Here is a 6000-nt window from a genome sequence, read left to right on the forward strand (position 1 = left end):
CAGTACCCCCTCACAGAAAGCTGCTCTCTGTACAGTACCCCTCACCGAAAGCTGCTCTCTGTACAGTATCCCTCACAGAAAGCTGCTCTCTGTACAGTATCCCACACAGAAAGCTGCTCTCTGTACAGTATTCCCTCACAGAAAGCTGCTCTCTGTACTGTATCCCTCACAGAAAGCTGCTCTCTGTACAGTGCCCCCCCCCACAGAAAGCTGCTCTCTGCACAGTATCCCTCACAGAAAGCTGCTCTCTGTACAGTATCCCCTCACAGAAAGCTGCTCTCTGTACAGTATCCCTCACAGAAAGCTGCTCTCTGTACAGTACCCCCTCACAGAAAGCTGCTCTCTGTACAGTACCCCTCACCGAAAGCTGCTCTCTGTACAGTATCCCTTGCAGAAAGCTGCTCTCTGTACAGTACCTCACCAAAAGCTGCTCTCTGTACAGTATCCCCTCACAGAAAGCTGCTCTCTGTACAGTATCCCACACAGAAAGCTGCTCTCTGTACAGTATCCCCTCACAGAAAGCTGCTCTCTGTACAGTATCCCTCACAGAAAGCTGCTCTCTGTACAGTGCCCCCCCCACAGAAAGCTGCTCTCTGTACAGTATCCCTCACACAAAGCTGTTCCCTGTACAGTACCCCCTCACAGAAAGCTGCTCTGTTCAGTATCCCTCACCGAAAGCTGCTCTCGGCACCGTATCCCTCACCGAAAACTGCTCTCTGTACAGTGCCCCCTCACAGAAAGCTGCTCTCTCTACAGTACCTTTCACAGAAAGCTGCTCTCTGTACAGTATCCCACACAGAAAGCTGCTCTCTGTTCAGTGCCCCCTCACCGAAAACTGCTCTCTGTACAGTACCCCTTACAGAAAACTGCTCTCTCTACAGAACCTTTCACAGAAAGCTGCTCTCTCTACAGTACCTTTCACAGAAAGCTGTTCCCTGTACAGTACCCCCTCACAGAAAGCTGCTCTCTACAGTAACCCCTCACAGAAAGCTGCTCTCTGTACAGTACCCCTCACCGAAAGCTGCTGTCTGTACAGTACCCCTCACAGAAAGCTGCTCTCTGTACAGTATCCCCTCACAGAAAGCTGCTCTCTTTACAGTATCCCCTCACAGAAAGCTGCTCTCTTTACAGTACCTTTCACACAAAGCTGTTCCCTGTACAGTACCCCCTCACAGAAAGCTGCTCTGTTCAGTATCCCTCACCGAAAGCTGCTCTCGGCACCGTATCCCTCACCGAAAACTGCGCTCTGTACAGTATCCCACACAGAAAGCTGCTCTCTGTACAGTATCCCCTCACAGAAAGCTGCTCTCTGTACAGTATCCCTCACAGAAAGCTGCTCTCTGTACAGTGCCCCCCCCCCACAGAAAGCTGCTCTCTGTACAGTATCCCTCACAGAAAGCTGCTCTCTGTACAGTATCCCACACAGAAAGCTGTTCTCTGTACAGTACCTTTCACAGAAAGCTGTTCTCTGTACAGTGCCCCCTCACAGAAAGCTGCTCTCTGTACAGTACTCCCTCACCGAAATCTGCTCTCTGTACAGTATCCCTCACAGAAAGCTGCTCTCTCTACAGTACCTTTCACAGAAAGCTGTTCTCTGTACAGTGCCCCCTCACAGAAAGCTGCTCTCTGTACAGTACTCCCTCACCGAAATCTGCTCTCTGTACAGTATCCCTCACAGAAAGCTGCTCTCTGTACAGTATCCCTCACAGAAAGCTGCTCTCTGTACAGTATCCCTTACAGAAAGCTGCTCTCTGTACAGTATCCCCTCACAGAAAGCTGCTCTCTTTACAGTACCTTTCACACAAAGCTGTTCCCTGTACAGTACCCCCTCACAGAAAGCTGCTCTGTTCAGTATCCCTCTCCGAAAGCTGCTCTCGGCACCGTATCCCTCACCGAAAGCTGCTCTCTGTACAGTACCCCTCACAGAAAGCTGCTCTCTGTACAGTGCCCATCACAGAAAGCTGCTCTCTCTACAGTACCTTTCACAGAAGGCTGCTCTCTATACAGTATCCCACACAGAAAGCTGCTCTCTGTTCAGTGCCCCCTCACCGAAAACTGCTCTCTGTACAGTACCCCTCACAGAAAGCTGCTCTCTCTACAGAACCTTTCACAGAAAGCTGCTCTCTCTACAGAACCTTTTACAGGAAGCTGTTCCCTGTACAGTACCCCTTCACAGTAAAGCTGCTCTCTACAGTAACCCCTCACAGAAAGGTGCTCCCTGTACAGTATCTCTCACAGAAAGCTGCTCCCTGTACAGTGCTCCCTCACAGAAAGCTGCTCTCTGTACAGTATCCCTCACAGAAAGCTGTTCCCTGTACAGTATCCCTCACAGAAAGCTGTTCCGTATACAGTACTCCCTCACAGAAAGCTGCTCTCTGTACAGTATCCCCTCACAGAAAGCTGCTCTCTGTACAGTATCCCTCACAGAAAGCTGCTCTCTGTACAGTGCCCCCCCCACAGAAAGCTGCTCTCTGTACAGTATCCCTCACAGAAAGCTGCTCTCTGTACAGTACCCCCCACAGAAAACTGCTCTCTGTACAGTGCCCCCCCACAGAAAGCTGCTCTCTGTACAGTACCCCACACAGAAAGCTGCTCTCTCTACAGTGCTCCCTCACAGAAAGCTGCTCTCTGTACAGTATCCCCTCACAGAAAGCTGCTCTCTGTTCAGTATCCCTCACAGAAAGCTGCTCTCTCTACAGTGCTCCCTCACAGAAAGCTGCTCTCTGTACAGTATCCCTCACAGAAAATGCTGCTCTCTGTACAGTGCCCCCTCACAGAAAGCTGCTCTCTGTACAGTATCCCTCACAGAAAGCTGCTCCCTGTACAGTATCCCTCACAGAAAGCTGCTCTCTGTACAGTACCCCTCACAGAAAGCTGCTCCCTGTACAGTATCCCTCACAGAAAGCTGCTCTCTGTACAGTGCCCCCTCACAGAAAGCTGCTCTCTGTACAGTACCCCACACAGAAAGCTGCTCTCGGTACAGAACCCCTCACAGAAAGCTGCCCCCTGTACAGTGTCCCCTCACAGAAAGCTGCTCTCTGTACCGTGCCCCCTCACAGAAAGCTGCTCTCTCTACAGTGCTCCGTCACAGAAAGCTGCTCTCTGTTCAGTACCCCTCACAGAAAGCTGCCCCCTGTACAGTGCCCCTCACAGAAAGCTGCTCTCTGTACCGTGCCCCCTCACAGAAAGCTGCTCTCTGTACTGTATCCCTCACAGAAAGCTGCTCTCTGTACAGTGCCCTCTCACAGAAAGCTGCCCCCTGTACAGTGCCCCTCACAGAAAGCTGCTCTCTGTACCGTGCCCCCTCACAGAAAGCTGCTCTCTGTACAGTATCCCTCACAGAAAGCTGCTCTCTTACTGTATCCCCCACAGAAAGCTGCTCTCTGTACAGTGCCCCCCCCCCACACAAAGCTGCTCTCTGTACAGTACCCTTCACAGAAAGCTGCTCTCTGTACCGTGCCCCCTCACAGAAAGCTGCTCTCTGTACTGTATCCCTCACAGAAAGCTGCTCTCTGTACTGTATCACTCACAGAAAGCTGCTCTCTGTACAGTACCCCTCACAGAAAGCTGCCCCCTGTACAGTGCCCCCTCACAGAAAGCTGCTCTCTGTACCGTGCCCCCTCACAGAAAGCTGCTCTCTGTACAGTACCCCCTCACAGAAAGCTGCTCTCTGTGCTGTATCCCTCACAGAAAGCTGCTCTCTGTACAGTACCCCTCACAGAAAGCTGCCCCCTGTACAGTGCCCCTCACAGAAAGCTGCTCTCTGTACCGTGCCCCCTCACAGAAAGCTGCTCTCTGTACTGTATCCCTCACAGAAAGCTGCTCTCTGTACAGTGCCCTCTCACAGAAAGCTGCTCTCTGTACAGTGCCCCCTCACACAAAGCTGCTCTCTGTACAGTATCCCTCACAGAAAGCTGCTCTCTGTACTGTATCCCCCACAGAAAGCTGCTCTCTGTACAGTGCCCCCCCCACACACAAAGCTGCTCTCTGTACAGTACCCTTCTCAGAAAGCTGCTCTCTGTACAGTACCCCACACAGAAAGCTGCTTTCTGTACAGTGCCCCCTCACACAAAGCTGCTCTCTGTACAGTACCCCACACAGAAAGCTGCTCTGTTGACGGGTGACAGTGGCGCAAAGGCCGCTGCTGATATTGGTGTTTATGCAGAACAAAGCATGTGAAACACTCACTCCTGGAATTGTGCTATTGCCAATAGAGATAAGCATGCTCGAAATTCCTGTTCCTCAATTATAAGCAAATCACGCTACTCGAGCGCATGTTATTGGAGAACTACCGGTAGTCTGAAGGAGTGGTAAGTAGAGATATACAGCACAGAAACTGACACTCCGGTCCAATTTGTCCATGCCGACCTGATATTTTAAATTAACCTGGTCCCATTTGGCCTTATCCCTCTCAATCTTTCCTATTCATGTACCCATCCAGGTGGCTTTTAAATATTGTTGTTGTACCAGCCTCCACCACTTCCTCTGGCAGCTCATTCCATACACGTACCACCCTCTGTCTGAAAAAGTTCCACCTTAGGTCCCTTTTACATCTTTTTCCTCTCACCTTAACCTATGCCCTCTAGTTTGGACTCCCCTACGCTGGGGAACTGGCCTTGATTATTCACCCTATCCATGTCCCTCATGATTTTATCAACCTTTATTCGGTCACCCCTCAGCCTCCAACACTCCAGGGAGAACAGCCCCAGCCTATTCAGCCTCCCCCTTTAGTTCAAACACTCCAACCCTGACAACATTCTTGTAATACTTTTCTGAACTCTTTCAAGTTTCACAACATCTTTCCTATAGCATGGAGACTAGAATTGAAAGCTGCATAACAAAAGTGGCCTCAACAATGTCCTGTCATTGGCAGAGTTGGATTTGTCTTGCTTCTTGTGGAGAGGACATACCTCAGCAATTTTCCACACTGTCAGGTCAATGAAGTATTGTAGCTGAACATGTTTCTGCATAATTCAGGAGCCCACTGACTATATATATTGAAATGTGCAAACATAGTTGTAATATACTATTTTGCAAATAAGCGCCAGATAATGGAAAGGAAGTGACCAATTTAGTGAAGACATTAAGGTGTTAATTAATGAAAATAAAATGCACCAATATGCAGCATTTGAATCAGCGCCAAGAAACTAGTGAGAAAGTATTGCAGAAAAGTGTGGGACTTTGAAAGGACCTTGAAAACCTCACTGTTGGAAAATAGCCAAACAGTTTGGTATGCTTGCCTGTATTGGTCAGAGTTAAAAATCACACAACACATAGTTCAACAGACCTATTTGGAAGTACAAGCTTTCAGAGCATTGCTGCTTCCTCACATAACTAGTGGGGCAGGATCACACAACTGATACAAATATCAAAGTATCATACAACTGATACAAAGTATTGAACAAACCTAGATTGCTGTTAAGTCTTTAATCACTTATAATGGTTTTAAGTGATTAAGCGGACTATAACCCGGTAGTGTGTGATTTTTAACTTTGTCCACCCCAGTCCAATACCGGCACCTCCACATCATGTACTGGTCAGTGCACTGAGTAAAGGAGTTGGGAGATCGTGTTGTACAGGCCACCTTTGGGATATTGTGTGCAGTTCTGATCTCCCTGATGTAGGAAGGATATTATAAGGGTTCAGGAAAGATTTACAAGGATGCTGTCAGGAGTTGGAGAGTTTGAGCTTTAGGGAGAAGCTGAATAGGCTGGGGCTATTTTCCCTGGGCATCGGAGGTTGAGGGGTGATCTTATAGAGACTTATGAAATCATGAGAGGCATGGATAGGATAAATAGACAAGGTTTTTTTTCCCTGGGGTGGGGCAGTCCAAAACTAGAGGGCATAGGTTTAGGGTGAGAGGGGAAAGATATATTTGGGACCTAAGGGGCAACGTTTTCACGCAGAGGGTGGTACGTGTATGGAATGAGCTGACAGAGGAAGTGGTGGAGTCTGAAACAATTACAACATTTAAAAGACATCTGGATGGGTATATGAAGT

Source organism: Chiloscyllium plagiosum, unplaced genomic scaffold, assembly GCF_037043375.1.
Source record: "Chiloscyllium plagiosum isolate Xiang-an unplaced genomic scaffold, Cpla_swu_hap1 HiC_scaffold_19, whole genome shotgun sequence".
Taxonomy (NCBI): domain Eukaryota; kingdom Metazoa; phylum Chordata; class Chondrichthyes; order Orectolobiformes; family Hemiscylliidae; genus Chiloscyllium; species Chiloscyllium plagiosum.